This window comes from Ambystoma mexicanum, chromosome 6q, assembly GCF_040938575.1.
Source record: "Ambystoma mexicanum isolate Mex_15411 chromosome 6q, UKY_AmexF1_1, whole genome shotgun sequence".
Taxonomy (NCBI): domain Eukaryota; kingdom Metazoa; phylum Chordata; class Amphibia; order Caudata; family Ambystomatidae; genus Ambystoma; species Ambystoma mexicanum.
In genome coordinates, this window is record NC_090937.1 from 603,229,878 (window position 1) to 603,249,889 (window position 20,012).

Here is a 20,012-nt window from a genome sequence, read left to right on the forward strand (position 1 = left end):
TAGCAGCGATCGCTCTGGTCGAATGGGCTCTCGGACGGCCGGGCAACGGTCGATTTGCCAACCGATGACAGTGCATGATGCAGCCGAGAGCCATATGGAAATGGAAGCCTTCGAGAGAGCCTTCCCTTGGTTCACAGGTCCAAAGTTCACAAATAGCTGTGATGTCTTCCGAAAACTCTTCGTGCGGTCCACGTAGAACTTCAGCGCTCTAGCCACATCCAGCGAGTGCAAAGTCCTCTCGGCCGGCAACGAAGGCGGCGGAAAGAAAACAGGTAACACCAAGGGCTCGTTGAGGTGGATGTCCGGCGCCACCTTGGGCATAAAGGAGGGGTGCGTCCTCAGCACCACTCTCGTGTCGTGAAAAGTCAAGTATGGAGGCTTGCAGGATAGGGCTTGGATATCTCACACTCGTTGTGCAACACAGTCTTCCACAAGAACGTCAAGGGTGCCGAATGCAGGGGCTCGAATGGCGCCCCCATGAGCCTGGTCAGCACCACGTTGAGCTCCCACGCCGGGGCAGGGGCCTTCACCGGCGGGAACCATCGGAACAGTCCCTTCATAAATTCCTTCACCAGGCGATGGGACCACAAGGACGCCCGTCCTGTGGTTCTGGTGTATCGGGAGATCGCAGCCAGATGTATCTTGATGGAGTCGTGAGCCAATCCTGCCTTGGCCAGCGACAGTAGGTACGGCAGCACTTGAGGGGCCGTAATCCGTAGAGGGTTAATCTTCTGTGCACGGCACCAGACAGAGAACCTCTTCCACTTCTGTCCGTAGCACTTGAGAGTTGAGGACGCCCTAGCTTTTGCAAGGACCTCTCTGCAGTCAGCCGGGATATCGTACCCTACAAACTCTAGTGCTGTAGGAGCCAGGCCTGCAAGTTCAGCGACTCCGGGTCGTGATGAAGTATGGCACCTCCTTCTCTGGAGAGAAGATCCGCATCCGTCGGCAGCTTGACTGGTGGGCACGCTGACAAGTCCAGAAGGTCCGGGAACCAGATCTGCCTCGGCCACGCCGGTGCGGCGAGGATCATCCTGCACCGGGACCTCTTGAGCTAGTTGACAAATCAGAGCAGTAACTGCAACGGAGGGAACGCATACAGGAACAGGCTGTCCCAGGGGAACGAGAAAGCATCGCCCATGCTCCTCGGCTGGGGAAACCTGCTGGCGAACCTCTGGCACCTGCTATTTTCCCCATCGTCGGAAGAGTCGATCCACTTGATCCTGATGTAGTTCCCACTCATGGCACGAGCACAGCTCCCTGCTGAGTGAGTCGGCAATGGTGTTTTTTATCCCTGCCAGATAAAAAGGCACCAGAAACATCCCTTGGGCGACGGCCCAATGCCACAGATCCTGGGCTTCCTTGAATAGGGCTGGGGATCTGGTTCCTCCCTGCTTCCAGATGTAGAACATCGTGGTGGTGTTGTCGGTGAAGATTCTCACCACCTTGCCCTTGAGGGACGGGAGAAAGAACCTGAGGTCCCAGAAGACTGCACGGAGCTCCAGGATGTTGATGTGGGGCAGCTTCCCCTCCGGGAGCCAAAGGCCTCTCGCGTGAAGTTCTCTGGTGTGCGCTCCCCACCCTTCCAGGGAGGCATCCATCGTCAACGTTATCTGGTGAAATGGGGTCTGAAAGTCTGTGCCCGCCATCAGATGAGCGCGGGTGCCCCACCACCGGATCACTCGTTGGAAGGTCTCATTGAGCGGGATCCTGTCCTCGAAGCTGCCCGTCGCTTGGATCCAGCGGGCGTCGAGGAACTCTTGCAGAGGGCGCATCCGAAGCCTGCACAGGCGCACGAGATATATGCGGCAGGACATCATCCCGAGGAGGGACTTGATGGACCTCACCATGGCCACGACTGTGGCCAGCAGACGCTGCACCTTGCCCAGGATGGCCTTCATCCTTTCCTCTGACGGCAAGGCCAGACGCGCCATTGTCGAGCTTGGCTACCAGAAACATTGCAACTTCCAATGGGACCAGGTGGGATTTGGGAAAGTTGATGGAGAATCCCAGGTCCGTGACCAGCTGGACGGTTTTTGCTGTGTGTTCTACAGCGAGCTCTCTTGTCCTTGCTCGGATGAGCCAGTCGTCCAGGTAGGGGTAGACGTGGCTCCCCCTGCAAGCGCAGCCGCACCGCCACCGGTGCGAGGCACTTGGTGAACACCCTGGGTGCCGACTTCAATCCGAACGGGAGGGCCTTGAACTGGTAGTGCGGTCCTTGGACCACAAACGTGAGGAACTTTCGGTGCCCTTTTAGAATGGGGATGTGGAAGTACGCATGTCCCAGCACGTGCTGGAGGGTGACCATCAGGAACTTCTGTGCCTTGATGTACTTGTTCAGTCGTCGCAGGTCCAGGATGGGGCGCCATCCTCCTGTCTTCTTTTTCATGAGGAAGTACCTTGAGCATACTCCGGAGCCCCGGAGCCTCTTCGGGACGAGCTTGATGGCACCTTTTTTTGAGCATCGCTCTTACCTCCAATAGCAGTTGAGGGACGCGATTTTCCTTCCTGGCCACGGGTGGAATGCGGGGGCACTTTTTTAGAAATTCGAGGGCGTGCCCCTGGGCCAAGGCGTCCAGCACCCAACGGTCGGTGGAGATGGACTCCCACATGCTGACGAACTTCGCTAGCCGGCCTCCCACCGGGGTGCCTCGGTGGGGGCCCGACACCACGGTCGGTTCAATCTTGCTTGGAGGATGCCTTTCTGCCTTGGCCACCCTGGCGACGACGGTGGGGTCCACCCGACTTGCCTTGTCCTCTATAGGCTTCCTGCGATGACCGCCGAATCCCTTGGAGGCACCCTGCTTGCATCCGGTGCTCCGAAAGGACGGCCTTCGTTGCCGGAGAACGCCTAGGGCCTTAGCTGTCTCTGTGTCCGCCTTGATGGCTTGCAGGGACTCATCCACTGTTTTCCCAAACAAATTGTTTCCGTCGAACGGCATGTCCAAAACCTTGGCTTATACGTCCTGGCAGAAATCCGTCACCTTGAGCCACCCTCGTCGTCTAAGGCAAACGCTGTTCCCTAGCTGGCGGAAAACGGTGTCGGCAATGTCCGTTGCCACTGTAATGGCGTGGTCCTACGCCACTTGCCTTCTTGCAAGATCTCCAGGACCTCGGCTCTCTTGTCGTCCGGTAGGAAGTGCAACAGGGGGGCGATCTTGTAACTTAACTCCCTGTCGTAGCGGGCCACAATCGCGAGGGCGTTGGCCGCCTTAATCGTTGTTGCCGCTGACGAGATAACTCGTCCCATTGCGTCCAGCTTCTTTCCTCCGCCGTCCAGCGGGGAAGTTGACGTTGAGGCCGATGCGCCCCCCCCCCCCCGCCGCTGAGACGACCGAGTCATAGGGGCCGCGTCGGGGACCCAGTACTTCTTCTCGTACCAATCCCTCTTGGCAGGCGTCGAAGACGGGTTCTTGAGAAGGGTGAGGCCCTCGTCCCAGATGTCATCCAGCAGAGGCACGGCGAGGACTGTTTTCCTCTTGGCCGCGTGCCGTTGGTAAAGGAAACCTTCCTTCTCTTTGGGGCAGAGTTGAAAAAGCTTGGATGCCCTGGCGATCATTGCATGGAAAGATCCGATCTCGTCAGGCGCGGAGGCCCGGACTTGGGGCGATGGGAGCTCCGTCCCGTTGTCGTCGGTACCCGTCATGGCCGTGTCCGTTCCCGTGTCATCCCCAGGGACGGGGGACGTGGGCAAAGGTTGAGTAGGCCGCGAGGGCCAAAAAGGCGGGGCTGGATGGATTTGTCTTCTCTTGTTCGGGGGGCTTCCCGCCGGGCCTAGCTCTGGCTCCTCCGTCGAGTCTGGTTCCGGTTCCTCCGTCAGTGGTAAGGGCAATCTTGTCCTCATCTCCGAACATAACGATTGTATGCCAACAAAATGGCCGCTGAGTTGTCCTGCGGCTCCGGGAGCGAAGGGTGACTAGGACCCTCGCCGGTGCCGCCGTCGCTCTCGTCGTCACCTTCGTCGGGATCCCTCCCGTGGGAACGGGCCTCTTCGACACCCTCGTCGAGGCCCTTTAAGACTTCTACTAGCTCCTCCTCGGATGCTGTGTCTGTGTCTACAATGGCCACCGCCCCCCCCCTCTTTTTCCACTGGGGTCTTCACGGGGGTCTTTTCGATGGGTCTGAAAGAGGCTTCCCTCCGCAGAGGCAGGGAGACTCTGGGCCCGAGGTCACCTCCACTGGTGTAGCCCACACAGGCTGCGCCAGGGCCGCCGCGACTTCCTCGATAGAGGCCTTGGCCGGGTGAATCAAGGCCTTTCCCACCTCATGTGGGCCTGTGGCCTTCACCTTGGGGGGAGGGTCACCGCCTCGCTTCCCCTCGGCCGGATCCTTCGAGCTCGACCGGGGCCTCTCCAGAAGCTTTGCCGGGTTCTCGGCCTTCCTCTTCCCTGAGCCAGAGTGTTGGCTCGTGGTTGATGGCGCAGGGGAGGATGCGCCCTGCCTGGCAACCGAGGAGCCCGACCGTTCGGCGCTCCCGGTGCCAGCAGACTCGCGGTGCTTTGCCTTCTGTTGGTTCCCCGTCACCACGGCGCCCTCACAGGACTTAGAAGACCGCTCGGACGACTTCTTCTCACCTGACAGGGTCTTTCCTTCCAGCCAGCTGGAGAGACGAAGGTGTCGGTCCCTGATGGTCCATTCCGACATGTTCCTGCAAAACGCACAGTCCTTCTCTACGTGCGTTTTGTCCTCATGAAGGCAGTAGAGACATCGAGTGCTCGTCCTCCTTGAACACATTCTGCAGCTGCCATCCAGGGCAAACCCTGAACAGCTTTCCGGGCGTCGAGCTTCCTTTCTCCTGGACCATGTTCGGGTAGGACGCAGAAACTCCTGGACTCCTCCAAGAAGCGTAACTCGACGAAATCTTCACCCTTGAGGGGCGTAGAAAAATCCAACATGGATCCCCGTTAATCGGATGTAAAGACGGTGGAGCTTGAGGTTCTATTTGACCGGAAAATGAGAAATTCTCTTTGAAAAAGCGTGAAAACGCAGCAAAAGCTCGAGAGCTAAACACGAGGACTCCCAACACTTGAGCGTGCAGTAAAAATCTGAGGATGGCTGCCAGGGGAGGGGCTTAGGGAGAGGGCAGTCATTGGCTGTGGGCAGTATGACCCAGAGATCAGTGATTGGTTACTACTAAGAAAGACAGATCAGAAACGAAACTGATACTGATTTTTTTCTTTACCAAGGATTCCCGGCCTGACGGGGAATATTCATGAGCATGTGAATCCATGCCAGACCCCATGCTGGAGAAAAATATTTACAAAACTGTTGATTAAATAAGTGTGTTTGCTAATCAAGTAGATTTTTTTCATATTTTTTTCTTAAGAAACAATGATACACCCTTGTCAGTTGGTTTAATTATTAGGTTCTCATTATTTATTTTAAGACCTTGTATTTTTAATACGGGAAGGTTATATATTTCTCTTTTTGGGTGTGAAGCTATTTTGTCTAGGTCTTTCAGTACAGCTTTCTCAAAAGTTTAAATGGCTGATGTAAGGAAGGCATGGCATCAACAGCAGACACAGAAACAATAGATGCAAGTTTTGAAAACCTTTATTTTGTATTTTGGTAGGGCTGGGAGAATTCCCAACGGCCCCCAACTCTAGAATGCAAGTATTCTCGACCATTAAACAAATGAACAAGTTCAAGTCAGCCTAGTCAAAATAAAAAGGTCTATAATAAAAAAAAAACTAAACTTGCCCTCCTTCTCAAATGACAAATGTGTAAAGGGATATACAAAGGAAACAGTGTCTTAAAGGAAATGTCAGAATGGCTTAGGTAACAACTCCCTTCCCCACGTTCAGAAGCACAGGGTCTTGTGAGTTTCTTAAAAAGAATAGGTGGATGGCACAGTTTAAAAAGGATAGGTGGATGGCATAGTTCTATCAGTCTTGCACACTTTGACTTACTGTTACAATTCAACAGTTTATGCTTGGGATTCAAGCTTTTGACAGTTCAATAAGTTATTTAGGCTTCGTCCACCTTGCCACAAATACAAAGTTCTACTATTGACTTTTACTCTCCCACAGTTTAGCACCGGCTTCCCTCCGCCGGGCTCCAGTCTGTCTTTTCTCTTTGTGGGGGATCTCTGCATGACCGCTTCGGCCTCTTTTTAAACAATTGAACAATCAACAATAAACAATCTTCTCACCTTGCAACACCAATGCTTCTTGGAACTTCGCTTTACTTTGCCCTCTTGGCATATTCTTTTCCCATTTTAACTTAACTCAAAACATTTCATAGAGACTTTAGAATGTGCGATTCCGCCTTGCAGGACCACTCTGTTACTTTGTATACTTTCCTCACAATTCAGCAATTGTCCTTTCCATTATGTGTTTTATCGGCACACGCACAACCTTTAACTCTTCTTACAGTCACTTTTGCTTTTGAACACAAACCAGGCTTTTGTTACCTTCAATAACTCAGTGGTCGTGTTAATTGGGTTTCTTTCTTCAACGCCTTTCATGTAGCAGCCAAGGCCCTTACCAACACCACCTCTGCTCCTCCCCAACTCTGTCGTTCACCCGGGAGGGTAGAGGGCCACCTTGAAGTAATTTGAAGGCATCTCCTTTCTACTCACACAGTTTCAGTCTTGGAACGCTTTCCAAAAGTGTGGAACTCGTCTGGCTCTCTCTCGTTATTCGCAACTGTCGATTAGCCCCTTGGCCTTCCAACTTTGATAGCCTGGTTCGCATCAGTCCTGAAAAAGCTGCTCCTTCTCGTCCCCAGCCTTGCTTACTGCGTGCGCAACCTTTTATCCTGAGAGGAAGTGTTAACAAGTGGAAGGTGTGTATGCAGTTAAGATTAAGTGCCTGACTCTGCCTGGTCTCATTAAAGGGACAGAGCCATTGCACGTCAGTAGAGGTAATCTTCCTAGCCTCATTCCTCATCTTCCTCGGCTCAGTAGTGTTGTCAATGTGAAGTGGGGAAGAATTCTGGGAGCTGTAGTTTCCCATAAAATAGGCACAGAGAGGGGTTAGAAGAGTTGTGGAAAGGGGGGGATACCATGTCTCATCATCAGGTGCTTTTCCCCCACTCCCAGAAGATCCCTCCCTACCCAGGTTATCCTCCCTCACTTGACCACCCCCCGGGTCGGGATCCAAAAGCGATGGCCTTTCCCTGGCCACCCAAGAACGGGATCCCCGGGGACTAGGTTGTAAAACACCCTCTGGCTTTTCACAATCGAGAAATCCTGCTATGGTATGGGTTGAATGCTTGGACATGAAACAGAATCACAATTAATTGCATCAGGTTTCTGAAAATAGTTTGCAAGACGTATTCTTTAGGAACATTATTTGAGCTCTAGCTCAGTGAAGTACCAATCTGTGGGTTTAGATGGCAGAAAAGAAATGCCTTTTTAAAGAAAAATGAGTTTCCATTGACCTAATGGAATACCAGAAAGTTTGATTATAGGTAATTCTTGGTATCTAGACCATCATTTAAAGCCATCTCTGGTGTTCTTTTCTGGAGGTCATGAAAGATCTGGGGGCTCACTGGTTTGGATTGCCCTGAAATAGTGCCTATAGAATGTGTAGCGTGTCATAGCAAGACAGATTTTCTGCATTAGACTAGCAGGTAAGCACATGGCAGGGTAGAGGACCCTGCCACTGGTGGAAAGTTGTGACATTCTACTTCTAACTACATATGCGTAATGAAAGAGATGCGTGTCCCTTCCCACTGCAGTAGTACCACTACTCACCATTTAAATCACCTACCAGTCTATCGAGTTATCCTCAGCTGAAATGTGCTCCAAAATCACCAGTGACTATATATGGACTAGATCCAGATTATTATAAACTTTTTCATAATATGTTTGGTGGGGGGGTCAAGAGCCGCACAAGATTTCAAAAGAAACTATTTATTCCTGGGACATTTAGAGTACTCCTTACCAGATGATACTGTTTGCTCAAGCACCAGACAAACTCTCCTCAGGTACGCCGGTGAAGATCCCATTTGCAAAGTTCACTCTGGTTCCTAAATGTCACTAGGGTTCTATGTGAAAATGGAGTCCTGTGAAAACAGTCAGCAAAAAGTTGTTTAAAAAATGTAGTCATTCAATACAAACAATCCAAAGTGTGACCATGTTTTCAGTAATAAGTTAGCCACAAATGCTCATTTTAAACACAGAAAAGTACAAGGATGTAACCCTAAATGGGATCCAAACCTCCGCCTAACTCCATTCCTAAACCTTCCAACTCTAATTACAACAGATTACAACCCTTATTCCACCCTGAACACTTACAGAACACCAGGCCTTTATAAAATAAATAGGAAATGGACTGTGAACTTATCTCGAACCCCATCACCAGTTCGCTACAAAGTACATAGCCGTTGCCTTAATCCAAGCCCTTGCTCTAATACTAGCTTTACCCTACTTGCAACTCTACCACTTTACCCTAACCACTAGGTTTATCTTAACCGTAATCCTACGCCATCATTAACATCCCTCTCCAACCTCCCTATGCCTTTCTATAATACTTACCCAAACAATTACTCGATTAGCTCTAGCCTTCAATAACCTCAGCCCCAACACTAACCCAGACACTTTATCTACCCTAATGTCTAACCAAACCCAAAATGCTTTAATCCAACCCCTATCCTTAGCATTACACTAAACCAGACAATCACAAGCCCACTAAACCCTTCTTAGCCAAACATGTAGTGCTGATAGTATATTTTGGGTTACTTGTCTGCTGTATTTTTTTACTATTAGTTGCTTGGACTTTCACTGCAGAGGTATTTTCACCACAGCTTTTTCACCGGCCACATCTTTGCTGCCTACTTTTTCACTAGATACCGTCAATGGTTTAAACCATCACTCACAGTAGGATCATTCCAGCTAACACAACCACCACACAGCCCTATGCTGGTAGAACTGCGCCACTGAGGTGTGGGCAGGCTGACCATGTAATAGTGTCACAGCTCAAAACCAGACAGAGAACTCTGTTTTCAAGCACACAGATTCAACGGAGAACAAAACAGACAACACAAAAAACAATCCAAACTGCTGCTAATCCCAAATTGAGCAAGGGAGCTAATCTAATAAAGAAAAGTATTGAGACAATTTATGGTCTGAAGATTAGACAGGAAATAGGCAGATCAGATGGGTCTGCGGCATTACCTTTGCACACTTGAATAGTGAACTGTGCACGTCATAGCTCTTTTTCCCCCACTTACTTTGAGAGGATGATCCTCACATACTCTAATCTTTCCAGGAAAAAAAGAAAACCAATCTACTCACTTTTGAGGCCCCTTCCTTGGGTTATGTTAGGAGGCATGAAATAGCATCCATCACTAATGTAGTGCCCTTTCATCCAAGTAAAGTTCCCCGGATGGAAAAAGCACGTACTAGTTTAGAACTACTGGAAACCAGTCTGGATTCCTTCTAACCAGATTTATTCTTCAGAAGGTATGGCCACCTGAACTGGACAATAATTCATGTCATACCTCACCAGCAAGCCATACTGTTTTACCAGATATGTTTAACCCCCTTAAAAAAAGTTCATGCAAAAAATGTATACCGATATAGAGACCCTTTCTGAAACCAAAGTAGTGTTGTGCCTCAGATTATATTGACAAATAAGGAATGAGATTTCACTGGCATTAAGGGACATTGACTCAGCAAACATGAACTAAATAAACCAGTAAAGGAATTAGAAATGCTAAGGGAGATCGTGCTAAATATGAGATAGAAAATAGGGCTGAAGTACACATTTAACATGAGTACGCTAAAACATGCCAGGGAGATTTTCCACAGCTGCTTTTGTTAAAGGGAAAAGAAACAGGGTGGGACAGAGCTTAGTAAAGGGGCACAGGCAGGAGGAAAGTAGGACAGACTGTCCCACCATGCAATTCATACCCCCACTGTGCCTACTTGCCCTGTTCCCTAGCTCTTATGCTCAAGGATGCATGTCCCTGGGGAGTGTAGAGCTAAAATTAGTGAAAGGGAGCAAGAGCTGGGACTGGTACTGGGAGCATCGCCAAGGACATTCACCTTTATTTCTACCAGTAGAAAGGAAATTCACTAGGACAAGGACATAACTGTATGAGCGAGATCATGATCCCCAAGGCAGTTTCCCAGCCAAGGACAGCAGGCCAGGTATGGACTCCTAATCACAGTGGAGTTTGGGGGACATGGAAGGTTTGCCTGAAGAGTTTCTGCCACATTTGTGAACAAGGGGCTGTGTGAAGGATACAAGGTGCAAAACTCTGCTTTCACTACAGGATAAATCCCCAGCTGTTGAAGGGGAGGACAACAAGGGGAGAACTACTGAGCCCGGAACGTGCATCTGAAACCGGTGGTTACACTGCCCCCAACATTCCCTTTATGTTTTTGCTACAGCAATTCGAAAAAATACAAATAAAACACACATTGCTTTCAAGTGACTCATCAGCAGGATCCGACCAACATTTAATACCCATCTTCTACCAAAAAATGTGATCCCAATTTACTTTTGTAGCCCTCCAAAATAATCATCCAGTCCAATGCCTTTGGACAAAACGTTAACATTGAAAGAGCATTCTATTGTTAGAGGCCCCTCATTACTACTTTGATAGCTTCAGAACTTCGGTACACCTTACAAATAAGCATCTAGTAAGAAAATCATGGATTTGAGGTATTTTACAACAGAATAAAGATAATTCAAAACATTTCTAAACTATTTCTCAAAAGAAAAAAGTGAGTAATAAAGCACTATAAGGAATGAGCATAGTGGGAGCAGTTAAAGGATAGGAAGGCTAGGGGTTAGCCTAGAAACCACCAGTGTGCTATATTCACCACCTAGTAATAAGCAATTGCTGAATAGGAGCGGCCTGCTGCGTTGGTTACTTCCACTGGGAGCCCCCCTCTAACCAGCCCAGATTAGTTACCCAATCATAGGATTAATTTTGGAAGTAAAGTGCAACATGCACTGCCTAGGTTTTGCTGTGAGTCAATCAAAATTCGAGAACAAAGATACAATTCTGTTTTAGATCATAAGAAGATGGATTCGTGAAATGAACAGCTGACACGGGTTTCGGCCACTTTCCTCATTATCAAGGCTAACCAATTATAAGGTTGGGTGGACTTGGGTAGAGTAGTGTAGTCACAGTTAATACTGCTGATGAATCACAAGGCTATTGATCGATTTCAATTTCGCATGAGATTTGTTAGGACATGAAACCACGCTGGTAAGAGTGCAGGTACAATTTCGATCATTTCAATTGGGCTGCCAAAACGCAGATTTAAAAATGTATTTGAACAAAACAAAAATGATGCCTAGCTCGAAATTTAAAAATGGGTCTTAAATTATGTTTTACTAGAGAAAGTTAAACATCTGATCTATTTGGGCTACCCAATCTCAACTAAATCAGATGTAGCATATACTAAGTACTTTAAGCATAATCTAACATCACTCGGATGAAATACATAAAAACAAATATTGTAAGTTCACCTTGCTGCCGTTAATAAACGTTTATGTGGGGAAATCAGTTCCTAAACTTTTGTATTGTGTGGAATTGCAGCCTGACTCGGTGCTCGACTTTTGGAATACCCTAGAGTGCCTGGTATGGCAGAGAGTCCTGGGCATCCCTAATGCAGTTCCCACCACCGCTATTAGGATAGAGTTGGGGCTCAATTTACTCAGAGTTTGGGCCTTTGGAGGTTATTGTCACTATACCGTAAAATGATCTGTGCTGCCTCGAACACATTGTATGAAGATCTGGGCACCTTAATGGACAATGAGTCAGTGAAAGTGCTAATAGATTTTAGTCTGGTATGTAATAAAATACTGGTTAGTTGCAACTGGACTAAAACAGATTTAATGATGGAACTATCAAGGGTGTAAACAATTTTTATAACTGTTGGTGTATAACGACTACTGCATTTCATGGGTATGTGAGCTTGAGACACCTTGTGTGCAAGCATAAGAGGTTGGGAGAACTAGCCTCATATCTAAAATTATCTCAATGACCTAGGTTTAGCCTGGAGTGTATGAGGTTCAGGTGGAATCTCCTCCCCATGGGTGAATTATCTCTCAGACACAAAGAGCTCTCAGAGAAAGAGGCAAAGTGTAGGTTTTGTAAAGATGGGTAAACCTTGGAGATACTGGAACACCTTTTGGTTTCTCGTCCATTGTTGAGTGTTTGGAGGATAGTCTATTTTAGGAAATTATTTGTGAAAGGAACAATGGATAGGACCGTTTTTTGGCTCAAGTGTTTGAGTGGCTAAACAAGCTCTATGGCTATTGTAGTAGTACATTTTATGAGAAAATTACACCTGTAAGAGAGGGAGGTGGGTTGCCCCCAGGTTCCTAGACAAATGAGGATAATATTGATCCTTTTGCATATACATCATAAAGAACTATGCAGATTACCACATGATAATAACATTGTACTGATCCTGCTCTTTGTAATTGATGAGGTAACTTGGTCTACTGTATTTGCACGTTTTGCACATTCTCAGTCCTGTATTGGCCGTTTGCACAATTGGCATAATGCCTAAAGAGTGAAGTATTATCTTTATTTGCACAGGTTTACTTTTCGTACTGTATGGAATTAGTTACTTTGGAAGGTACAATATTTCCTCACTTGCACATTCCTGGTACTGTATAAATCTTGCATGGACAATTTTCACATTTGTCAACATTCGCAAAAGTTCTTAAGGATGAGCATAATGAGGGTGGGTCATAGGGTGGGATAAGTATATATATTTGTCTTCCTTTTTGTGGTTTTAAGAGTCACCTGGAACTGTATTTCATGAAATATCGTGCATTTTATTATCTGTTTTTTAGAATGAAGTGTGATGATTTAATGTTGTGTATTGTTATATTAACTCAAAAAAACGAAGCGCCACAAATGTATTCGCTCTCGCAACAAAAAGCAAATCAGCCTTGTTACTTGATACTACATAGGACCCCTTTAAAGTAAAAGCAAAGTGATGCACATACTTTGGGGGATGGTATATCGAGAGCTTCAGTGGAGGCCCAAGAAGGTTCTAAAAAGCACAAAGAAGCCAGCCCTGCTTTTCCGGTAGCATCCCTAGCATCTACCCAGTAAATATGCTCCTTAACCAGCGAAATTTTATTCCGTATGTCTGCTTCAGACTGGGTGCTCCCTTGACAACAGGGAGCGTGGAGGAAGCAGAGTGACTGAAAGTCCAATGCCAAGCTGGTAACTATTTCATTCTTTTAGCCTAAAGGAAAAATTAAGTTCCGATTCCTTTATGCCAGGGGTATGAAACTACGGTTCTCCACATGTTTCGGAGTCAGTAAGAGTCCCATGATTTCCCCCTCACCATTAATTAGCCAAGTTGCAGCTGATGTCAGCTGTAGGGAAATCAGAGCAAACATTTGAAAACTACTTGTTGTCTCGAAGATGCTGTTTGAACATGCAGAGGGTGAATTAATAATTGGTGGGGATTTCAATGCTGTAATTGACACTCTGATGGATAAAACTCTCCCCCAGATTGGCGCTGATAAAAATAATTTTTTGGCAATTACTACGCTTTTGCGGGAACATTCCCTTATAGAGGTATGGAGGTTCTGTCATCCAGGAGAGCGAGAATACACATTATTCTGCGGTGCACAGCAGATTCTCCAGGTTGGACATGTTCTTGGTGTCCGATAAATTAATAGCCCAAACAATTGATGTCGATATACTGCCCAAGGCATTGTCAGATCACGCCCCGGTCCTGCTCACGTTGGCTTCTCTTCAGACCCAGCCAAGCCCACCACGGTCCTGGCAATTGAATGAATTCCTCCTAGAGGATCCCCAGTTCCGTTCAGTATTTCGGAGGCAATTAACCTTTACTTTAGTGAGAATGAGACAGAGGCACTGCTGTATACAAAGATATGGGATGCGGCGAAGGCTGTGCTTCGGGGACAGGTAATTGCTTATTCTGCAGAGAAAAGTAGGGCCAGGAAACAAATACAAGCCCAGTTGGAGTTGGAGCTCCGGGAGAGGGAAGAGGCACACAGGTGTAGACCTACTCAGAGTTGGAAACGAGAGGTGAGGATAGCCCAGAGAGCCCTTGAGACCCATCATATGAGCCGTGCAGCGTATGCCATGATGAGAGTTAAGCAATAATACTACTCTAAGGGTAACAAGGCCAATCGGCTATTAGCAGCCAAGTTGAAACAACGGGCGAGTCGCAATAGGATTGAGGCACTTGTGGATGGGGAAGGAAAGAGGGTCACATCTGAGAGGGAGAAAGTTCGGGTAGTGGAGGAGTATTTTAGGGATCACTCGGCCCCACACCAGACAGATATAGGTATGGCGGAGGGGTTTATACGAGAAGCGCATTTGCCACACCTGCCTCAAGCAACCCGTGTGCTTCTAGAGGAGCCAATTATAAGGGAGGAGATAGAAAACGTGATTCGCTCCCTTCCCCTGGGTAAGGCCCCAGGGCCTGATGGGTTCTCGAATAAATTCTATAAGATTTTCAGGGCTGAGCTTTCCCCTTATTTGGCAAACTGTTTAATAACATCTGGGCAACGGGGTTGATCTCGGAGTCTATGGCAGATTCCACTACGACATTGGTTTTGAAACCCGGGAGAAATCTGGTTGAATGCGCTTCCTACCGCCCAATTACTTTACTAAATACGGATGCGAAACTACTAAGTAGGGTGATAGCAGAGCGCCTTGGGGAGATTCTTCCGACGCTAGTGGAGATAGATCAAACGGGGTTTATACGGAATCGTTCGACACAAGATAATATACGTCGGACGATAGATTTGACAGCTCTGGCCCCTAGATTGCCAGGTAAATTGTCGCTGTTATCATTAGATGCCCACCCGGCTTTTGATAGTATGTCTTGGTGTTACTTACAGTTGGTGCTAGAGGGATTCGGGTTTGGCCCCAGATTCTTGAGGTTAATCCTTTCCAGTTATCAGTTTCCCTCCACTAAAGTCAGAGTGAATGTGAACATGACCTCAGCGATCCGTTTATATAGGGGCACTAGGCAGGGTTGTCCCCTTTGGTTTTTCCATTAGCTTTAGAGCCCTTAGCACAACATATCCATTTAAGTAGGGAGATCATGGGCTTTGAATTCGCAGGACAATGCCACAAGATAGCGTTATACGCCGATGACCCGCTATGCTTCTTAAAGGACGCAACTAAGTCCATTCCGCCTCTGATGCGCTTATTGTCCAATTTTGAAAAAATCTCAGGGTTTGGAGTGAACGCCAACAAATCGGTGGGTATGGCATTGACTGAGTCCCTGAAGAGTCTGGCAGAGATACGGGCAGCCTTTCCTATTCCCTGGTCTTCTACAAACATTCCCTACTTAGGGATTAAATTGACCCCGACCTATGCAGGTCTATTTAAGGCGAATATACCGGCATTATTCAGAGAAGTTAAAGAATGGCTTCGTCGATGGGATTCACAGGAAATGTCTTGGTTGGGAAGGGTGAGTGCGGTAAAGATGTTGCTTATCCCGAAGCTTCTATATGCCTTCTATTCATTGCCGATATGGATTCCCGAGAGGGATCTTATAGATATACAGAAGGAGATGGGGCGCTTTGTGTGGGGACATAAGAGGCCTAGAATACCCTATAAACTCTTGACGAGAAAGGCGATACAGGGGGGGTATAGGTCTGCCTTCCGTTCAGCGCTACTACAGGGCGGCGCAGGTGGCTCCTATGTTAGCCTGGGGAAGCTCCACTGAAACTCCTAAACGGCAGGAAATAGAGCAGGAAGCTTCTCCATTGCTGTTAGAACATTACCCTTTCCTGCCCAAAGAGGCGCGAAATTATCAGGGGGAACTCCTGCCAACGCTTGCTACGCTTCAAAGCTGGGATAAGGCGAGAGTGCAAAGAGGGATAGCTTTAGGTCTGGGTCCACTGTCCCCTGTGGCACAAAACCCGGCATTTACACCGGGATTGGCTCCCAACTCATTCCAAGGGTGGGAATCAAATGGACCACTGAGGCTTAGGGACTTCTATGTAGACCAGGAACCACTGACATTCCAGGAGTGTAAGGAGAAGTTTGGGCTGTCGGAGGGGGAACGGTTTAGGTACATACAGTTACGCCACTGGCTGACTAATAGGGAAACTCGCCAGGCTGTCAGCAGAGTGCCCTTTGGGATAGAACTGAGAATTCTTGAGGGACCGAGCTCTCATAGGCTGGCAGCTTGTTATGGCCTTCTAGAAAATGTCTCTGAGGGTGAAAAGCTCCCCTACATGTTATCGTGGGAAAGAGAGTTGGGCGTTGAAATCCCAGAGGGAGCGTGGCAGCGCATATGGCATAAGGCCCACAAGAGTTCTAGGTGTACATTGGTAAGGAGAACGCAATTAAGATATGCTTCCATTGGTACTTCCCGCCGACTAGATTGCATGCCATGAACCCTGAGTATCCGGATACATGTTGGCATGGGTGTGGAGAAAAGGGTGACTTGGGGCATATGTGGTGGCATTGTGCAGTCATCCGGGACTACTGGCTAGAGGTCCGCTCCAAGATCAAGGACATTATGGGTATGCTGCTTTCTATGGACCCGCGTGTACTAATCCTTGGGGCCATGCCGGTGGATGGATCCTTCCCGATGACGGGGTCCAGAGCAGCCCTAATTGCGCAGTTGCTTACTGCAGCACGAATCACCAGGGCGCGGTTCTGGAAACCAGTGGAGGGACCACAGGTGGAATATTGGTAGGTGTGGGAATTGATGGGTCTTGAAAAGCTCACAGCTATATTAGAAGGGAAGCTATTGAGGTTGAGGCGGATCTGGACCCCTTTCTTGAACTATGTGGAGGATAGGGAGCAGATGTATTTTAGGCCAGATCTGATGAGGCACTTTATGAACTCCTGACAGACTTGAAACTGCGTACTTTGCACAGAACGGATATTGCTACGGATTGCACAGGCTCCGATTTACTGAATTTTTTTCTTCTTCTTCTTCTTCTTCTTTTTCTTCTTCCCGCTGTTTTGTTTGTTCATGATTGCATTGTTCTCCAATTGATTGTTGACAAATGAATTGTTCATGACCTAGTTAAAGTTGAATTGATGAACTGATAATGCAACGTTATGTTTTGCTGAATACAGATGGATTCGAGGGAAGGTATTCTGAACTGAAAATTGATGAATTGACATATGTGCTACTTCCCTTCGCATTATTATTGTTGGATTAATTCTGTTTTCTTGAAAATGTATAAATGAATAAATAAATAAATAAAAGAAAACTACTCGTGTCTGCTTTTCAACAGCTGCCCCAATGGGTTGGGGTGTTGGGGTTTATTATCCCTATGTTGAATGAAATCCAAGCACTGATGCCAGCCCACACCAAAAAAAAAAAAAAACACTGCAAAATGTACCAATATTTACCAATATTCAGGTTTAGCTCACGTGTAGCCATGGCTGAAATTCTCCAGGTCTGTGTTTACAGATTCGATATTCTCGATTTCAAGTTACCAACATCCATCCCATTTTGCTGCCAGCCAGGCAATTAGTGCATCACCGAAGTTCAAGAAGGCTGAGAAAACTCAACATTGTGGAGACTTCACACAAAAAAAAATACTAAAATACAAATAAAACAAATTGTAGCCAACAGTGAGATCCCAAAATCAGACTGCCACGAGCAGGGCATACTGCGTCAACTGTAGACGACAGCAGACTAAAGAGTAATCTTAAATTTAAGCAACAGAACACAAAAAGAGTTGTTTTGATAGAGGACGATTGAGACAGGATGGGAGTGATAAGGCAAGCGTGTGTACGTTCAACAAACAAATCCCCGTCTGCTGTATGCAGAGACAAATGTACTTAATTCACAGAACGTTTTCCAATGGGGTTTTGCCATTGTAAAACGCTTCTGTGAATTAAGCTGCACGACTCAACAAACCACACAGTAATATCAGCCTGCCTGGTACCAGTCACAACATATACAAGAACAACTGGGCAGAAAGACAATACATTCGATTTTCAACGATAAAGTTGTCACTTTTAATAACCACGCATTTATACAATCCAAGCCTGTGCCAAAACCGTGGGGCAAAAGAGGAGTTTTTAACAGATGGACAGATACGTCTGTTTTTTTTTTTTTTTTTTTAAAAAACACGCCTCCACACGGAAAAACCGTACTTGTTTCATAGTGGCTTACTCACAGGCCCTATATATGCCCCTTCCCAAAAAAACTGCAGCTAAAAGTAAACTGCTGTCCTCCCTCACACACGCGCATGCTTTAATTGCCACTTTCACCAGGACATTCGGCGCTGGTAGTTTCTCCTTTCAGCAGCCCTCGAGTGCGTTGCTAAGCATGCTGCATGTGGGAGGAGGGGTTCCGCATCTTTATGTGCTGAACACTGTCAGAAAGCACATTCCACAGCAGCCTCTGCCTTCTGGTTCATACACCCGTGAACAAACGCTAGTACTGATATCGAAAAAGATCATGGTGTTTCCATGACTCCATTTTTAGATTACACTTCCGATGAGACAGAACTAGGGGGAAATAGGTTCGCGCACCTAGCAAGGAAGTACCTTGCAGAAGTACCGCTTATCCCGCTGCAAAACGCGCGAAGCTTCTGCTGTGAAAGCCTGTTGGACTCTGTGTACCAGAAACCTTTAGGGAAAGCTTTGTTTGTCACGCCCCTGGAGGGGCCGTACTTCCGCTTTTCTATATTTGGCGAGTGCTCGCACACCAGCGTGCGCACACCTAGCAAGGAAGTACCTTGCAGAAGTACCGCTTATCACGCTTTGCCCGGCATGGCCGGGTGGGCGGACACTGCCTTGACAAATTTAGTATTCTGTTATCAACAATTGTGTCCACTAGCTTCCGAGCCATTTTGAAACTCTCTTTGCAGACTGTAAGCTAAGTTAATTTATTTATTTATAATTACGCTAAGATTGCTTTTCAGCTGGAGTTGAAGCAGCTTTCTTAGCTTGTATTTATTTTTAATTTATTTGTTTCTTTCATTCTTTTGCTCCTTAACTTATTATTATTATAATTTTTCTCTTTTCGCCGTCTATTTTTATAGCGGCGAGTGATCCTCACCTGTAAGTGGCCTATGCTTTGCAAGTTATATACTTTGAAAACGTGCTTGCCCAGTAACATGGCATATAATAGCTTAATGGAAAAACCAACAATGGTGACAGGGTCAACAAAGATGTGCGTTTCTAGCACAGCCATTACGTTAACCCCGGCAGCCCCGCCTAAAGCCCCGCCTAAATTAACCCGACCACCAACATCCAAGTAAAGTCTTAAGCCAGTTCAATGGAAAGGGCCTTCCATAAATCAAGCACTAAACAAAGCCTCCTTTTTTACACCCAAGAGAGCAGGCAGAGGAGACATCAAATTTACAGCAGCAGCAACTGTGTCTCCTATGCCTCAAGTGGTATCTGATACTACTATCCTAGATCCCGCCGTGAATTCGATGGGCGTTCAGGAGGTAGAAGGTGATTCCAATATTAATGTAAATGGCCCACAGAAGAATCTGAACAGCACTGTGATCGATAGCCTAGAAGCTGGAAACATTTCCTTATATGCTAGCCAATGCACACCTCCCATCACCATATACAGTAAGCAATCGTTTCAAGGTGATATGCAGAGTGGAGGAAAATCTATTTTAGAGGAATCCTCTGCATGTTCTGCTTATGTTCAACCCACTCCAAGACAATGTCCGTTGAACAAACCATTCATTAAAATTTCCTCAAACTTAAATGAACCCCGTACCAACTTTTTAGAAATCACTCTTTCTGCAATAAACACCACGCTGCTAACTTTATTTAAGCTGATGGAAAAATTAGACCAGAAACTCACATTGAAAGCGGGACAAATTGACGCTATCCATAATTGGATGATGCATAAACAGCAGACCCAGTCTACATCAGAGACTATACCTAAATAAAGTTTTGTACCTTTGATCCCAGAAATCATTCGGCCAATTGACATTACAAATGACGAGCCAATAGCGGCTAGAAAGGAAGCATCCTGGATAAGTATTGACTTAGATACTAATCAAGAGGCAAGTAATGATTCCCAACCACAAGCCCAAAAGCAGGCTATTAAAATAACAACGAAATCTATGCCTCAGATTATGACAAAAAAGGCC

General features: G+C 46.9%; 1 protein-coding gene across 5 annotated transcripts in view; it reads right to left on the bottom strand.

The window, feature by feature from the left end:
* ELF2 (E74 like ETS transcription factor 2) overlaps positions 1-20,012 on the bottom strand; it is a 1,226,980-nt gene that overhangs the window by 858,033 nt on the left and 348,935 nt on the right. For 3 of the 5 annotated variants that reach the window (XM_069631080.1, XM_069631079.1, XM_069631081.1), the window contains one exon: positions 7,890-8,010. The exons of the other annotated variants lie outside the window; for them this stretch is intronic. The gene's annotated coding sequence lies outside the window, so the exon portion shown is untranslated. The remainder of the gene's footprint in view (positions 1-7,889; positions 8,011-20,012) is intronic. 5 annotated transcript variants of the gene reach the window in all.